This window comes from Perca fluviatilis, chromosome 5 (genome assembly GCF_010015445.1).
Source record: "Perca fluviatilis chromosome 5, GENO_Pfluv_1.0, whole genome shotgun sequence".
NCBI classification, from domain to species: domain Eukaryota; kingdom Metazoa; phylum Chordata; class Actinopteri; order Perciformes; family Percidae; genus Perca; species Perca fluviatilis.
In genome coordinates, this window is record NC_053116.1 from 13779266 (window position 1) to 13799017 (window position 19752).

At 38.5% G+C, this 19752-nt stretch overlaps 1 long non-coding RNA gene across 1 annotated transcript; it reads left to right on the forward strand.

The window, feature by feature from the left end:
* Position 1: 1 nt before the first annotated feature.
* Positions 2–19387, forward strand: LOC120558704. The gene is made up of 3 exons (XR_005639167.1): positions 2–17; positions 725–750; positions 18566–19387. It is a non-coding gene; the product is annotated as an uncharacterized LOC120558704 (long non-coding RNA).
* Positions 19388–19752: the final 365 nt, after the last annotated feature.

Below are 19752 nucleotides of genomic sequence, written 5' to 3' on the forward strand. Positions count from 1 at the left end.
TGACAACAAAATAATGGGTGAGTTCATTTTCTTTGTGTGGTATCTAAATTCTGCTATCTAACAGATACCACATTACAGATAGTATACATACAGTATACATACATCTAAGTTCCCTTTTATTAGTGTTAATCGCTGAAAGTACAGGCAACTGACTTCAAAAGATACCTGTTAGAGTTTAAGCTGTCACCCTAGACTGTGATGGAGACATGCAGCATTAAGAGCTGCTTAAACTATGGAAATAGGGTGGTGCTGGCTAACAAGTAATGTTGCACACACAGACATTGCTATTTATTTAGACTGTGAAGCTAATGAAAGAATGTGGCTGGAAGTCATACTCTCCGTTGAATTTAAGAGTGTGATGTTGAAAGAAAACTGTTTGATCCTGAATTGAACACCACTTTTGTCCACTTATCCTCTTGTCTGCTGTGTACTTGTTATATAACATAATCAAGGTCATGGCATTTATGTTGTATAAGCTCGTCATGACATTGATAGGACTTCAGAAAGGGAAGGTCAAATGAAAAACAAGGCATTAATGGGGCCAAGGTCATGTACCAGATTGTCTATTACAGTCATCACGTAACAATTCCAATATATGTTCTGCCTTTTAAAATGTGTAATGTGCACCACGTATAATGCATAAGACAATATTGACATTAAACAGATGTCACTCCAGCAGGTGAGAAACCTCAACGGTTGACTTTAACACACTTTGTTTTTGCAGTTGCTGATCTAATTTCCTTATGGAAGGTAACTATATTTAATTCCTGTTATGTTCTCTCCATGGAAACCTGTTTTTTTTTTTTTTTTTTTGCCACATTAGCAGCATGGCTCTAGAAATGGCAATGCACAGTCTCTTGGTCCACCACTTTGGTCCAAAGGGGCATCTACTGAACAGGTTGCCATGAAGTGTGACACACGTGTGTCACACTTCATGGCAACCTGACTCGTAATGACTTTGGTGATCCATCCCTGACTTTTCATTTAGCGCCTACAACAGACAATTTCCACAGTTTATCTGCACTTCAGGATTAATGCTCACATTGCCTACTAAAGTTAGCATGCTAACGTGTGAACCATAAGCATATAACACTATGCTAAATGTGAGCATGTCACCATGCTAACATGACACTTAGCATAAACATGCTAGCATGCTAATATTAGCATCAGCTCAAAGCATAGCCTAGCCCAACAGCTGAGGCTGATGAAGGGACGTCAAAGCAGAGCTTAACCTGACAATCTGATTTTTCCTAAAATGGCTTTTGTACAGAGGAGAAAGCCTTTAAATTTAGCTAACACAGGCTTACCTCTGGTGCTAACCTTCCAACAATTTTTAGTTTTCTGGTTTTTAAATTGTTAGTCACATTTTCTAGCGTGAGTGTAAGGGCCGTTACAGAGTCAACGCGAACAAGCAACTCGCTCCCTTTCATAGTCTAAACAGCGGACACAAGTAGACCCAAGCGTCACGGGCGATGCGTGAAATGCAGTACACTGCCCACGCAACAGGGGGTAGCAGAGTGCTCCACGGTGTTTGGTCGGCAGAGCCAGACCCTCCCGGAGAGTGGCTCTTGTCAGGGAGCAGCTGGCTGACTGACTTCTTTTTATCAGATGCTGGCGTGTTTCCCCACCAGTACAGTGTGCTACGATTGGGTAGCACTGACCAATACATTGATAAAAGGTCGCTTAAACATGGTTTAGCAGGTTTTAAAAATACATAAATACATTTGGGTCTCTCGCCTCTTGAGGGCACACAGCATAGACTACACACACACACAACGTTGATACATACCGAAAAATGTGACTCAGTAGTCCTATGTTTGATGAATTTGCTCAGCTAAGTTGATTCAATATTTTTGAGTAATGTACAATACGTGCAGTGTCGCCCCCACCGACAACGCATAGTATTGTGCGCATCGGCGTGTCGCGTATCAAAAAATGGGATGACACATTTGGCTACGCATCGATGCATAATGGCGGCCGAAGCGTAGCGATGCGTAGCCTTGCGGACGCGTATGCGTACCGATGCGTTGACTCTGTAACGGCCCTAATTTACAATATCTATTAGGGCGTTTAGTGTTATTTAAACGCAACTGCTTCAGTGATATGACACACCATGGATACTGCTTGTGGATCGAATAATAAATAGAAATATAGACTTTTGACACTTCAGACGTGTCTGTCTCAACAAGACATAGAATCTACTAGCACAAAGTCCAAATGGTGCCAATGTCCTGTCATGCTTGTCCTTCCATGTGCAGTACCTCTAATGCATCTGAATAGGCTCTTGAGTAGGCCTGAGCCCACATAAACCAGATGGATTAGGAATTAAACCCCCCTCAGCCTACCCTCCTAATATTGATGAAATGTCATGCTGCATAGCTTTCATTCCAGTCATGGGGAACCACAGAGAGCCGCCGAGGTGCTAACTAGACAGCCTGGCCTACCTCTCTGTAGCGTTCAGTAGATTGCTTTTCTGAGGGAAACCTCAACAGTACATCAGCTGAGGCCTTGTCACTCACTCTTCAACAAGGAGTGAAGACATTCTTAATTGGGCTTCACTAGGTGAACTCGCAGTACATCCTAGCCTCTAAATAATCTGAAATAACCTATCCCAATACACTAACAGGCTTTTTGAGTATTGGTAATTCAAAATTATTATATGGAGAAGGGTCATGTTATGCAGTAAACATAGTAGGCAATTATTTGTTAAAAGAATTTCTGCAGTTTAACAATTTGACGAAGCCATAGCTGACTACTACTGAATAAATCTCTTTTTGAATATATCCATGCAATGGTTTGCAGTGTTTTGTGGTCACAATCAAATGCAGATGCACCAGATACATGAACAAAATTATCGTCGGAATTACTCACCGAAATGCCCACATTGGGACAAACAACTCAAAACTGTTAAATGAAAGTATGCCATCAGTGAAACCTATATGTAATGAGGGGCTAGACAAAAAACTGGGAGCTAATTCATATGAATCAAAGAAAGGCATGCCTTTTATCACTTTGTTTTCTTAAGCACATTTTCAAATTTGAGCAAAGTAATACCTCAAAATTAAAACTTTAAATCCCTGAAAACTAAAGGCAATCTTTCTTGGAAAACATAGTGAGTTTTTGTAAAACCCAAATGCATTAATGTTGACTTATTTGATTTTATATTCTGAAAACCGCAACATATAGTAAAAACCTTATAATGTGGGACCGATTTAGTGTGGAAGAGTTTTATCGATCTATCTCGGCTATCTGTCATAAGTTCCTCTTTTTCTTATCAAGACAAAGTGTGATGAGCATTATGAGGAGCATAAATAATGTGAAAGGGATCCTTCATTGTCTGTAGCATGCATGGATTTGACAAAGCCAGTTTTCGTCAAGGAATTGTATAAAAAGATCCAGGCCAGCTTCCAAAACCTTGTTCATTACTTTTATGCCACTATTCACTTAATGTGCCTGTAGCTGGAATATTTGACGGACGATTTTTCTTTAAGATGTAGAAACACTTAGATTTGGAATTAGGTGAAAATAAGGCTTCCTTAATAGAATAGTCTCATAGTAGGTAACCTACTTAATAGCGCATTATGAAGCTCTTTTAAGAATTAGCCTATGGGCTTCTTCAATAGCTCTGGTAATTCAGTGTTATCCCATGAGTAAAGGTTTTGGTAGAATTACTTTTAGGCAATTATTTATCTTTACTGCCATTTTGTCCTGACATTTTATTGTCTGCATTGATGTTCTGACTACTGTTTTTTTCTGATTTAAAGGGCTTTGAAGTTTTGATATTTGCTTTCTGATTGTTTGATTTAATCATCAAGGCAAACCGATGGCATGGGCAGATGCGATTAAAATAACAATAAAGTCTGTGAATGGAATGGATCGATGGGATCTGACAATATAGCCTATTTCTTATTTTATTTTTTATTGATTGTGTAGCTGCTTTTACATGGTTTCCCAGAGCTCTCCAATCAGACTGTCTTCCCACTGTTGCAGTATTCGGAGGTTATTACAGTGCCCTGCTTCTTCATCATATTTTATACATGGTATAGCTGCTTTTACATAGTTTCCCAGAGCTCTCCAATCAGACTGTCTTCCCACTGTTGCAGTAATCAGAGGTTATTACAGCACCCTGCTGCTTCATCATATTTTATACAATTTGCTGTCACCCGTTCATCATTGCTATAGAGCATGTCTACTCAAGAGCTATAATTGCATTGATACATCAGGTGCCTCTCACATGCCCACTGCAATGCTGATGGACCACTGATGGCTATAATTCACAGTGAACTCAAGGCAGAATGTGGAGAAGAAAGCAATGAAGGTGCTGTGCTTGTGACACTCAAATGTATTGTATTACCATCTCCCTAGGAGAGGAATTGCCATATGGAATGTGTATATTAAGAAAGTTGATGGGGGGAAATATCTATGTATTCTGGGTTCTTGAATTCTGGGCTTCAGACCAGAACAGCCCAGACATCTTTGCTCAGTAATGAGAGGCTATTTTTTGATGAGATGAGACCAGAGGTTATCTGGTGTCCACAACAGAACCAAACAAATGCAGCTTTGATTTGAAGCGTGTACATGCAATTTGAAAATGTGACCCTCAGCAAAGACTTGATGAATAACGCATTAGTTATGAGACTCACACATTTTATCCTAGTCTGAATTTGTAACCTACTAGAATAGTGTTTCTATCTAGCCTGGCTCTGTCAGATAACAAAAAAAAAACTTCTAGAACGTAGCTCACCGGACTATTTCTTGACCAGGAGCATTGCCTTCTTTTAACAACAAGACAGAAGGTCGTCACTGCTTCCAGCTTTAGAGGTGCTGGTAGACAAATTTCGTTTCCAGTTTTTATGCGAATCTAAGCACCTGTTGGCTCTAGCATTATATTCACTGTACAGATATGAAAGTGGTATTGATCTTCTCATCTTAAATCTTTTTGCTACATTTACAAGTGTCAGTAGAACACGGGGAGTCATAGCTTGAAAGACCGGTTTATGAGCAACAGGGATCTCGAAAGTAATTCTTGCTTGAAAGTCGCTAACATATTTGCAAACAAACCGTGCCGGTCTACCTTTTTAATGGTTGAAAAACACTCCAACCTTACTTTTTTTTTTATTGCAGTTGTAAATCTGTTGAATTCTTCATTTTGGATAATCTGATAGTGTTTATCATGCATCACGCCAAGATAAAAGTTCTGAAGACATACGGTTTGTCACATACTGCATATATGTAACGATTACAGAAACAGATGTGTTATTGATTACATTTTAGGCTTAACCACCTATGATATGAGATTTATATGGATTTGTCCTCCTTTAAACACACCAGCTCAAAGGCTGTATTCACAGGATATGAATTGCTGTACAATTACTAATTAAGTCAAAAATCCTCTATTGTTGGAGCATCTCTCAGTGTAGAACGTGTTACTTTGGTTTATTTACTTTGGTTCATTTCAATTGCATCATTAACAACACATCAGTCAGCCTCTCAACATCGCAATGCTGCTTTAAATGGTCACTCTGCTTCTTTTTATAAAGTGGTAATTAAATCGGTGAAGAGCTTAATATAAAATATCGAACAGAAAAGTCAGATTTTAGTCCTGTCAGGTACTGTATTCCACACATTCAAAGTGATTGTAAGATAACTCATTTAACTTGCAAGATCTTCTATGTGAGATAAATCAGACAGGAAAGGGATACTGTATGACTAAAAAGTCTTTGTTGACTGGCAAAAGAATATGAAAAGGGAAAAAAAATGTCCTCCATCTCTTTTGAGATGGGGTACCTCCCTGCCGTGAATTGCATTCTAAATCCTCATCACATCTTCCTGGTGGCCCATTTCCATCCTCATTACTCACAGCTCCAAAGGCTTCAAGCTTGATTAATTCTCGTCACTGACAAATAATCTGTGTGCTGTACCAAGGGAGAGTACACATGGCAACAATCAGAGTGCCAGAGTCTGAGTGTTTAAAGCTACATTTGTATCATATACTTAAGAGCTGACCGATCACAACAAAGCTGCACATAACTGGGTGCTTATATTTAGGCTGAATGGCACTCAATGCAATTCCCCTTTGCAAAAACATTAGGATTCTCCAGGGTGTGTCTAAGAGGTAGCCTCACTCCTCATCCATCTAGGATCAACACCATGCCACAGTGATATCAAAGAGCCCAGGATTGACACAAACATGGCACCATCTTCAACATCAGATACAATATAGAGCTTGCAGTCACAGTTAATTCTGGATTGTCACAATATCACTAGACACTCTTTGTATTAATGTCTGCAGCTGCCTCCCCACAAATTGCATTCTACAAGTAGAGCATGCAGCAAAAATAACTTGGTAAAAGCTGGTTCACCATGCACAATGTGTGTCAGGAGTCCTGCAAATATATAATAGCTCAACCAGAATACGTCACCATACTGAAGGGGGTGACTATTCTCTGAGACAGAACAAGCCCAACTAGGGCATGTAGTACTGAGATCAGAAGTATTTGTTTTGACGATTTAAATAAGTTGTGTTCTTATACTGTACCTAGTAAAATACTGTGTTGCTGTTGGCTCTCTCTGTTCTACTCATATTCATGAATTAAACTCCTCCCTGCAGGATCTCTTTGCTCCCTAGGATAGCTTGTGCCCTATAGTGTTAATTATTTGACTCATACTGCAGAAGATTGAAAACCAAGTTGGTCTTCTTTCCCTTTAGACAGCCACAAGATGGCAGTAGATTTCTTTCATTTGCTGTCATTGTGAAATTTTAAACCAGTGTCCTTTCCTATAAAACATGTAAATGGACCCTCTCTGTAACTTGTCACAACATTTAATTCTGAAGATTAAAGATTTTAAATCCTTTATTAAACAATGGGGGGGGGGATTCACACCGTTGCAGCAACATGGGACAGGTTGAAAAGTACAATACACAGAAACAAACTATAAATATAAGTAAAGAGAATAAATAGTAACATAGTAAAACATTTACAGTATTGCACAGTAACTTTTTATTTTTTTTATAATGAAGAACCTGAAGAACCCTCTTTCTTTTTATTGTGTAGTTGTCAAGCAGTGTAGGGCAGTTCCATAGTGTTGTGACATTGCTTTTTGATCAATGTGCTGTTGTAAAATCTATTTTCTTTCTCGAGTAGATTCAGTGCATTTTACTTCACCAGATGAAACAAAAAATACATTCAACTAGACCACTGCAAAAGAAAAAGTTTGTAAAAAGGGTGACCACATAATTACTTTCAATCCAGATTTAATTCAGTAATGTTCATTGAATTCCAGGCTATTTTCCATCCATTGAATGGCTTTTTTCATTTTGCTGGATATGAGAAAGGCACTATATGATAATGATGATATGGCAAGGCTATCTCAGTGAGATTAAATGGAAAAGGCTCTCGGGAGAAATGTGAGTCATTCTTCGGTTGTAACCCACAGCTGGGCAAAAACCTTAAAACCAACTCTGACATGCAGGATTACCACATATAACAATGTTTATTAACCGTTCCATATTAATTAGGCCTATTGCTGAGTTTGATCAGCACTCACTTCTGTTACAATTTGGCTGTCCTAAAAAAAATCTAATATGGGATTTATTGACTTTTGGCTCCCCATTAAATTTATTAATCTTAAAATTTGTTTCAGTTTTGTCCTGACTGATTTCCACATATTCCTCTACTTATTCCTCTAGTACATATACCATGCTTTCAACAATTTTGTTAAATATTACTTACAGTATAAGCTGACTTTGAGATTCAGGAAACCGCTAAACTACATGTGAACAACTAACCAAATACTTGTATGAAAAAAAAAAAAAAAATGTTGCACTGGGAAAATGGTATAGCACATGGTTACACCTGTAAGAAAATCTAATCGGATTCTCACATTTTGTCTCCATTTAAAATCCTATCAACATTCATTCCTATTCCAAGCAACTGGCAACTGCAGCCATGGAGAGGTGCGTGCCCCTTGTGTTAGTTCTAAAGCTCCGTCTGCCTTCTGTCCCTGGTGGTGTATGTGACATCTGCACTGCATTTATGACCACCAGCATTGACCTGCAGCGGTCAACATATTTAGCATAATGCACATTTGAACTGAAGCTCATTTTCTATCCTGTGTAAATAGATTGTGGAATGGGACTTCTCACGAAGAACAAACCTTAGCATAGATACTTTTTTTTTTTTTTTTTTTTTTTTTTTTTAGTTATTGTTATGTTGGTTGTTTGCCAATATGACAGATTTATGGAGTAAATGAAAAACAATCTAAAACCTTTTTTGGGAGAAAAAGTTTAAACATTAATGCAGTTTAATAAATAACATAATCTCGACAAACAAACAAAAATGTTAACATTAAAGAACATGACATTACAGTATCAATTATTCAAGTCATTTGTTAAAGAAATGGCAAATATTCTCTGGTTAAAGAGAGTTGCATGGAGTTGGATGCTGTCTTCATCTCCTACTTCAATGCCTAACAAATCTATCTCTTTCTCTCCCCTGTCTTTCACTGGTTGAAGCCTGAAAATATACTGTAAAACAAATTAATAACATAACTAATTCCACTGGTCGGGCTATTGAGCTCCGGTTCAGGCTGGTCCTCATCCTCAACACGTGCCTTTTTCAGTCGCGGAAAATACTTTTCAATACTCATCTGGATTGAAGCAGCAAACATTCAGTGTAAGAGTAAAAGATGACATAACATTATTTATAATACGTTTATTTGATTCACAGCTGCTACATATAGTGTTTTGACCTCGACAACCCAACTGCATTTTACTGCAAACTTGCGACAAGTTAACTTTCTAAAGCAGGCACAATCGCTTGTTTGCCAAGAGTCGGGTCGGTGATTGTGAATGTGTGATTGTGTAAAGGTGTTCACGAGATAGATACCAACCTTTCGTGAACTTGTGAATTTCGCCAGCCGTCTTCTCTCCTTGATGGAGACAGACGCTGTGTGCACAGTGGGATCAATGGTGTTTTTAGCCTCCAACTTCGCCTTACAGGCACTAACCCTCACCATAACCTTAAACCTAATCATTGCCACGGTGCCTGGAAGGTGACGTTTGGGGGCACACAAGTGACAGAGACGTAGGAGAGCAGGGAAAGGAAATGCAGAAGAACGTATTTTAAATAGCGTGTAAAAAAAATAAATAAAAAAAATAACGAAACGTAATGTGTGACGGCTGGTGTTGATAGTGAGGTGGACCGCCACACAATAGTCTGTGTGGGAAACACTGATTTTAAATTGGCTGCTGTGTGGACAAGAGACGCACAGGCGATGTTTTATCTATCAAAAATAACTCACGATAATGACAGCGACACTAAATGTTAGATCGCTACATGTGAAGCCACCATGAAGTCTGCAGAAGATGATCCAGCTGATACTAGCCGGAGGGGGGCGGGTTATTACTGCTAATTCACTCAGATGAATAGTCACAGCTATCTCCAGCGTGTTGTTCAAAGGCAAACTGTATTTGTGGCTTAACCACAATCTACACATCCCACCAGTTTCTCGTTGTGTCCCTCTTGTCAATCATGTTGAAAGTAAGTCAAGCAAGTGAAAGACGACTTTCTAAAGAAGACAAATATAACAGGCTATTTTCTCTTTATCCGCTATATTGATGTGAGACCTGTCCTTTAGGCTAGTGGGTGTTTTTAAGTTAATGGGGCTATTAAGGTGCATTATCTATTTATCACAAACTCATTAAGGAAAGAGGCTATGAACTTTAAATGATGATTAAATGCAACCATTTAAATGGCTGATTAATACATTAGCATCAGAAAAGTCAGTCACATGCTTCTAGTGATCTGTTCTTAAACCTTATTTTGGCCTACTAATCAACTGAGGGCAAAATATAGGAGTATTGTATCATCACCCTCAAAAAATCCTTCTCTTGGACTCAAAGATTGGGATGGTTTCCCCATGACAAAAAAGAAACGACAGCAGAGTTTAATCTATTTTTTTTTAAAAGGCTCTGAGTGAACACTCGTGAGCTGGTGAGATTGTTGCTGTTAATATCTGGTGTCTGTGGCTCCCTATCTCTCAGCAAATCCTGGTTCATCTACCAACCGAACACGCTTCAGCGAGACCATGATACTTAACCATCCACTTAACAAGATGGCACAGCAGCAGCAATTTAGAAGAAAAAGGGCTGAGAGTGCCTATCAGTCTTTGAACTACTGCTTAACTGCATTGCAGCAGAAGACCCACTTAATACAGAAGATGGCAGATAAGCCATCTGAAATTCTGAGGCCATACGTTGAACATCTAAAAGCTCTGATGTTAGAGTATCTCTGTTGCAGCTGTAGTTGCAGCAATATGCATTATATTCATATTTACATCAGAATTACATATGTCAAATTTAATCTTCTGTAGATGTACAATAAGATGAGACAAATCTATTAATATAAAATCACTAATTGTGCATTTAGCTATTTTTTTTTTTTATATATTTTTTGATGCATGACATTGGTGGTGGTAGTGCAATTTCCCCATTCCCTTTACTTTTCATTAGAGTCAATGTTTGAAATGTCTAAAGGTCATAATATAGTAATGAAGGTGATTGCAAATAGATTTCATTCAAATTAATTTCTTCACCTATCACCCAGGAGAGCTACAGGCAACCTCCCAGTCTATTCTGCTGTCCTCCCTTACATCTTGCAATTTTTCTTTCCACTAAAGAATCCTTTAACTTGACAATGACTTTAGAAGTATAACACCCAATGCAGCGCCACTCTTGATGTCAGTCATAACAAATCTAGGTTAGATAGAATAAATGAAAATAAAGCTGACACAGGCACACCTCTCAGGACAACCTGACATCCATATCCCCTTCAGTCATCTTTTTCTGTCTGCAAAAAATCCCAAACCAGTGAACCTGTCAAGAAAAACCCAGACGCTATCAGCACCTTTCCCCTCATCTGTTCCTGGCGCGGGTCACAAGGACTGGACCAATCTAACACTTTCTAATCAAGCGGTCACCCTTTATCATCTCCAACTGACAGCTTTAAGTAGCCATAAATAAGCGTGGGCCAAGCTCCTCATTTGTCATGTGAGGCCCTGCTTGCTGTATATCTCCGCTTTTTAGTGACCATAGCTCTACTTTACAGCCCCTGCCTTAAGTAGGCAAAGCTGGGGAATGATGGCAACAAATAATCCTGTGATAATAATGGGCCTTTGCTGCTCAATGATGATGGGGAAAAAAGGCCCTCCATAAAAATACCTTTTTAAGCTTTCATTTTATTAAACAACAGAGCCTCCATTAGTATCACAGTATTTATACTGTGGTGGGCTGCTGTGGGAATTACCAGCCTGCCAGGAAAAAATATGTAATTACATTTAATGTATCACCCCTTACTGGGGAAATTTCTTAAGAGTACAAATTCCATTTTCATTATTTTTCTGATTTCAAACTTAGCTAGGTAAATACTGTATTAACACTCAAACCAACACCCACATCCCACCTTCAAACATCCAGCAGCTTTTGAAAAATAAATTACTTTAAATTTAGCTTCTCGCCGATAATGGATGACATAATGTAATTCACTTAATAGTAACTTAAAGGTCCAATATGTAATATTTGTACTGTAATAAATCCAAAAATGACACCAATGCCTCATCAGATATTAAGGAAACATGTTAAACTGAAATACTATCTTTTCTGACAACAATGCTAATTTCAGTATTTTTCTTTTTGAAATTTACATTCCGTGACGGAATTTATGTTTATGTTTTGATCTGTGTGTTATCAACGGCCCAGTTTGACAGCCAGGCTGGGTTGCCAGATATACCTGTAAAAACGTAAACCCAGCACGCTACAGCTGTAACGGTAGTACAGCCATGAAAGCAGCAAACAAACGAACAGGATCAACAGAGATAGATTCTACCCGACCTAAAAAAAAGAAAACAGCATTTTTCTAACAGTTGCGTGACCAGAGACGTAACAACCCCCTGGTAAATATTGGAGATGTATTTGAAAGATGGAGACAGCTTAGAGCCCAAAAGGACGCAGAATTGGCTTATTTCCTCCTGAACCGGTAAGCATTAGCTTCAGGCTAATTTATCACAGCTACTAGGGGCATTTTTGTCATTTCAACATTTGTGTACTCACATTGAATTATATAGCTAGAGTACCGGAGTTGGTTACTTGCAAAAACAATTGAGACAGTAAAGTGATCCCGACTGGTCTTGGCTAACGCTGCCTTGCTAACCCTGCTTACTGCTAACGTTACCGGGGGACCAGGCAAGCCCATGGCTGTTTACAGCATGTAGCCTCTTCAGCGGCTGGAGCCGACAACGGTGAGTTATTTTAAACCACGAGAGGGGGGCTGTAAATCGGAAAGAGAGGACTGTGAGTTTGCAGTGTGTTTAGCGATTGTTGCCGTAATTCTAAGCCAATGAAGTGTGTTCCGTCGGCAAGGTAGTGGTATATTTAGCGTTTCGTATTGTAATTCTAAGCCGAGGAAGTGTGCCTGACTGGCGTGTGGAGAGGACGGTGAGGTTGTTGTGTTTTTAGCGGTTCATACTGTAATTTTAAACCGAAAAAGTGTGTCTGTCAGTTGGTTACAGAGCCCCGAATGAGCACGGGCTTTTATGACTGTCAATATAGCCAGAATCTAACGTTAGCTACGCTGTGCTGTGGAGTATTGTCTGGCTATGTGAGACTAGCATCTAACGTTAGCTACTCTGCTGTGCTGTGAAGTAATGTCTGGCTATGTGAGAAAAGCATCTAGCAACATTGTTGTGAATGCTGCGGTCTCAGCCTGGCAACCTCCGTGAACTTCGAGTCTGGGCAGGAGGGGGCGGGGGAAACGACTCTCCAGTATTTTGAATTTGTACTGCAGTAACTATTTTAACCGCTAGCTGCCAGTATTACACACAATATTACATATTGCACCTTTAAGTAATTTAAACTTGGATCTATGGTCATTAAGTTCAATTAATGCTCCAACGTTTGCACTGTATGTTTCATTATTATTCGTTGTATGTATAGTTTTGGCACCAGACTTAGACATCGCCAGTGAGGTAGTCTGAGATTAACGGTGCCTACAGAGTCACTTGTCTTAAAAAATGTCATACAGTGCTTAGTAATTAGTTTGTGGAACTTTGTTGTGTTTCAAAATCATGGGTGAGAATTAGATTGATGATTTGAGCACCACTTATTCTTCAGTCCACATTAGATATGCAGACGCTGATGAACCACTGGTGCGAGCAGGTAATTGTAAGCTTCCTTCCCAGTGGCTGGCTGAAACAGACCCATTGACTGATGTTGTGATATTATGCACATTAAAATAAGAGTAGTAGCTACACTATGAAATTGTATAATCTTTAGTTTGTACGTTACTTACATCCTCTATCCAGACATGGGTAGGTACTTTAGAAGGACCTCATTGTCACAAACTTGTTTATATATTCCTACATGGCTCGGCAGGTACTGTAGAGCAGAGGGCTGTTTCACAAAACCTAGATAGCCGATTAAGACAGGATTTTCCAGATATCCTGGCTTAATTTAGCCGTGGTTCGGTTTGATGAAAGCAGTGGCATATAAGTTACCATGGAGATTTATTCTTTGCAGCTAGCCTGCTCCAGACCAGGCTAACAGCCAGGCTTGTTTAATCCTAGTGCCTTTTCTGTTTACTCAGCAGTCACTCCGATAGATTTTATTATTATTAGCCTACATTAAAATACCATATGTACACATTGCTGTTCAGTTAAGTACTGTTTATTTTAATATTGTGACCTTTTATTTTAACTATTAAGTCATTGTTACTCTTATATTGCGTTTATGAAGACTGCTGTCCATATTTTTTAGAATTTTGATGAATATATTATTGCAGTGTTTGATGATTAGAAATGGCTGATAAAATTACAGATGTGTTTTTCAATGAAGTGAAAAGGGCAATATATGAAGTCCTATACGTGCGTTTCTGACCAGTCTGCCACGTTTAGACTGGTCAGAAACACAAACATATTTTTATGCATCTTACGCATTCAGTCGGTCCACGATTGTCTGGAACACTTTCTCATTTCATTTCACTTGTTTCATTACAGTGGTTGTTTCTTTTTTACAAATGTGTTTCACTTCATCATACTTCCATAAGAAGCTGCTGCTCACTCTGTGTAATGCCCAATGCATGTTCTCCATTTTAGCATCAGTAAATCTGTGAATGACCTTGTTCAATCAGCCTGGATTGGCTGTTGTGAAACGCACTGTGTGGGTGTGGGCGCCGCTTTGACTAAAAGGACTAAATGCAATCATTTTCATGATGGTGCCCATGTCTGGCCTATAGAAAATGTCATAACAATATACATTTACAAAGACCAATCTGGCTTTAAAATGACAGTATACCACCTCAGCAGAGTGTCACTCAGACAATATCAGGACATTTTGATGTGGAATTTCAAATTTAAAGCCCTCTAAAATATCATACAAGCTGTGTTCCCTCTAAATTCCGATTAGTTTCCTAGAATGATCACACTGGTATGATCATATGCATCAAAGGGAATATCAAGATATATATATATGGTATATTGCGGAATAGCCTAAACATTGATATTATTTACGCAATATCGCCCAGCCCTAGCTGCAAAATAATGTGAAAAAATTGAGGGAGTCTGAATCAATTTTTTTTATTAATTAATTTGCATGATAACACATCTGGACCTAGATTTTACATTTCCTCACATTTGTATGCCGTAACTATCAGAGATTGAAGCACGCAACTAGAAAAGGCAAGGAAAAAAGGAAGGGACAGGAAAGAAAAATGTCACTTAATTCACAACCACCCTGAGGGCCTGCACAACCCCACACTTCCTTTTTCCTCATCATAGCCTGCAAGTCTGTAGAAATTGTGTCCGATTGTGCCCAACACAGAGCCAGCGCTGCATCTGCATAAAATCCAGGAATACAGTTATTGCAGTCAACCTATCCATTTTGTATACTTGCCACATATCCAGTACCCACAGAACACCTCATTGAGCATGCATGAGCATCAAAGTGAAAGTTTTCACTCATTCATCATAATTCCCTGCAGACAACTGTTTACATAGATAACGGTCTATATAGTGTAATAGTCTTTTTTTACTATAAATTCAACAGCATGGAAAGATATGTCTATGCTCAGTATATTTCCTGACTAACATTTTTCTGAGTCTTGAGGACATTGCGTTTACTTTCTATTAGTTTGTTTTAATCAAGTAACCAGGTTATTGTCGGATTTCAAAACGGACATCTTAAATGTCAAGTAAGGATGAATCAGATTTTTGTATTAGAGGGGAGAGAGAAATGTTTACACAGCTGGGTGTCTGAGTCTGTCCTCCCTAGAAAATTGTTTCTGCAAATGCTCAAAAATGACGTGGGTATGTTCAAGTTTAAACCCTCGGGCTACAGTAAGGCTCCTATGTTAGTAGTGTGACGTTATTATAGAGCCACAAAGTCCACAGAGGGAGGATGTTGGGGCTGGATGGATTCGTCAAAGAAACATCAGGCATGGGCATTTGCTGTTTCTTTCCGGTTTCCTACCGACAGTCAACCCTAACCAACTTGCTTTTGTGCTTAAACCTTGCCAAAAGATCCGATAAGTTTTTTTTTTTTTTTTTTTTTTTTCTTCTGTCAAAAGGCTTCAGATCAGAAATGGGACGAATTTTGTCACTGAATTGTCATTAATTTGGAGAGTTCTGCTGCGGAAACCTGATTTCTCAGTTATATACATGCCTTACGGGTTTTGAACACTGTTTTCACAACAGCTTTATGATGGAATGATTATAATTGTAGACACACAGAGGAATTGTTTACAATAAATTCCAGAGGCAGTAATGTTGAAGTAGTTTACATGAGAAACTCACAAGAGAGTGGTAATCCTGCACTGGATTACCTCCTGTTGAAAAGCAATTTATTGAGCGGATAGGTGCCCTGGTCGTAGCCCCATGGGCAGGGTGAGAAATTACCAGCCACAGTGGCTGGTGGACGCCCAATTTTACCAGCCACTTATATTTTTTATATATATATATATATATATATATATATATATATATATATATATATATATATATCTCTCTCTCTCTCTCTCTCTCTCTCTCTCTCTCTCTCTCTCTCTCTCATTCAAATTTATAAAAAGTGCACTAGTATATTTTGAATTGCTTCATTACATAATTTTTTATTATGAATACATATTTTATTAATATAGGCAAATAAAAAGTGATCACCAACGTTAAATTGTGTTTGGTCAATCATAATCTATAGTAATTGTAGGCCTACATGTTTAATGAACAGAAAAAATATTGACTCATCTCTCAGTAACCTAGCATTAAACAGTCCCTCCAGGATTTTGCGGGAGCTCTTGTAAAAAATTGTGATAAAAGTTGCAATGACTTTTGTATTTTTGTTGTTGCGAGAGACAGTGAAAGTTGCTTTTTTGTGTAGTTCTTTAAAAATAAAAAATAAACTTATTTTGGAGAGAATACAATTACTCTGAGCTGAGTTGTCCTAGTAATCTTTCCAAAAAGGCTCAGAAATGTTGGTGTAATATGAAAATGGCTGGTGGGTTTAAGACAAAAAATAATAATTTATTGAATGAATAAATTTGAACATTTCTGTCAGTGGCGTGTTGATCAATTTGCATTGTTAGTTTATTTCCTAACCTGGCCTGGGACACCCATTCATACGGTTTGATAAAGGACTTTAACTTATTTATCAATTCACTTGTGTCTGTCTGTCTGTCTGTCTGTGAACTGGGCAGCAGAGAGCCGACAGGATTAAAACAGCAGCAGCTTTCAGCGGAAAGATCGTTACAGCGTACTAGAGCTGGGCGATATATTGATATTATATCGATATTGTGATATGAGACTAGATATCGTAATATCGTGATATGGAATAAGTGTCGTCTTTTCCTGGTTTTAAAGCCTGCATTACAGTAAAGTGATTTTCTGAACTTACCAGACTGTTCTAGCTGTTCTATTATTTGCCTTTTCCCCACTTAGACATTATGTCCACATTACTGATGATTATTTATCTAAAATCTAAGTGTGAAGATATTTTGTTAAAGCACCAATTATCAACCCTAGAATATCGCCGCAATATTGATATTGAGGTATTTGGTCAAGAATATCGTGATATCTGATTTTCTCCATATCGCCCAGCCCTACAGCGTACATTGAAGTTTAATACAGGTTGGCAGGACAGTCTGAAATGTTTTGCACGATCTTTCGCTGTTTGTTTTGTCAGTGCGCCGCTTGGTCCAAATGTACCTTCTCTTTTTCTTTACTACGCCTTCAACAGTTTGTACATCCATAGCTACTGCCGACTCCGCAGAGGGCCTCTTAACACCGGGGATATGTCGCCACATTTTTTTAACCGATAATTTTCCTTTCGTCTGTACGTCAGCTCAGCTACATGGTGTCACAGACTAGCGCTGAAAACTACTCGACAAAAGTCTGGAGTTGACGGAAATATGCGTAGTCAGAGCCCCGGCTGTGAACGGTTTCATTTTCTGTAAGTTCTTCACAATAAAAGTCCTCAGTTATTTTGGTATTTGAATGTTTTTATTATGGGCCCATGGGACACTTTCTTTGGTATGCATTGCTGATCACAGTTTAAAGACTAGAAACACTCTCTGGATGTGTCTGAACTCTTAGGACATATTTGAAAAAAAAAAAACATTTCAAACTATAACCAAATTAGAAATGGTAGTGATGTTTAGAGATGCACCAATTACAACTTTCTAGGCTGATTCTGATTTTTCTTTGAGTTAGGCCAGCCGATATCGATTTTAGCTGATTCCGTTTTCATTTTTTCTAACCACTTTACAGCACACGCAAATATTTATTTTCTATCTTTTCTGTAATAGAACACTTTGCACATTTATTTTTTTTAACAGATAATGGATCACTATAAAATAGAACTATTTATATTACTCCTGGTGTGGGAAATTCACACATCTAAAGTGCAATGTTAGAACCATTTCCTTCTTATCACATCCAATATTCAACAAAAAAATTAGATTTTTGTTTTTTGGTGTCGTCCCTCCATGCCCTACTTTTTCCTTGCAGGTGTTGCATATTGCAAACTTATTATCTTCTGCACACACGCTGAAGAATTCCCAAACAGCTGACGTGTTGCAGGTTAATTCACGAGGTTCCCTACATGTGCGAGAATAGCGCGGATACGCGCTTCACACCGCGAGCGGGTACGCGCGACACATGGCGGAGAAGTTGAGAGAAAGGAAAAAGTGTGTGTGTGCGCGCGTCTTTGAGAACTGTAACTCGTATAACTTATGTTGTCAGTTAATTTTTGCATTGACCAGCATGAAATCGGCATATGTCAGACTGACCTGCCGGTCGCCGGTCATGGCTGAGCATGTGAAAACCGGCCAATTCCGGTCACCGGCCGGTCTATCAGTGCATCTCTAGTGCTGTTGATTCAAACATTGTATACATTGAGATAATAATAGATAATCCGTTCAAATTGGACCGTAATGGAACTCATGGGTGCCACCTTAACGCCTATACACTGAACAGAGCAGTTGATTCTGAGCAGAGAGCAGTAATGAACATTACTCTGTTTCCACAGGTTTTTTGTTGTTGACCAGACCAATGTGAGATGCCTTTCTAACTGAACCAAGAAAAGTATAGAAGAATATGAGACTGGACAAGTTGAGTGGGTAAATTGTGATCTTCAATATCTTGGCAAGAGGAGAGTCTAATATACTTGAAGGTTTTCCAGGAAACTGTGAAAAAGGTATTTCACACCTAATATCAAACACCAGGGGTTTGAAAAAAAACAACAAAGTGCAACTAATACTGTTACCTTTATACATGATAGATTTGCTGTTTTTCAACCCAGACAATAGACTGTCCTCCCCAAGAAAAGCAACAGCATCTGTAGTTTCAGCAAGTGCCTCAAAGCAACATATGTTTACGCTTAAGTGACAGAGCCCTCTATAGAGTGAGGATTGGGTCTAGAAAACATCTAACACAGGAGACAGCTGTGTTTCCCCATTTCCAACCGACTGCGTTTTTTTTAAAGCACAACCATGGTCGTTCCCTAACCTTAACACTTTGTTATTCTAACCGTGACAATGAAGCTCCTGTAACCTTGATGTAATTTTAAGCCAAACCAAACCTTAACTTTAGCATTTGTCAGATTTATTTTGCAACAGTGATTTGTATGGTTTTGAAAGGCACATAAATGTCAAATGATGATGTCCTGCTGATATGGATGTCAGACCAGAAAATGTTTCTACTGTATGTGTTACAACAACACCACATATACAAAACAGCAACAGAAATTTCCATAACCACAACAGTATGTGGCATTCTAGAGGACAATTTATTTTGTAGTTTAATTTGGAGGTCTTGTTATTAAATCGTTTTTGTCTATTATTTTTGGAAATTAACTTGGCACTTATCCAGTCTAATAGGGCATTTGTTAAAATTTCAAAAAAGGGAGGCATAGTCTTACAGTGAGCATGATTAGACTTTTCAAACCTTCAAAAATATGTCTTGCTTTTGGCACAGATGCACAAAGTCGTAAACAGATGTACAATCAATATAACAGTATTGAACATTGAATGTGTTTACATGCACATGAGTATCCTGGTTATGATCAGGTTTTTGGAGTATCTTCGTAAGGTTTGCGCATGTAAATATTATATACTGGTTTATGAAACCTAGGTAATTATTTTTCTGGTTTTGAGAAACTACTACTACTACTACTACTACTACTACTACTACTAGCTGGAATACTCTAGCTCCAAA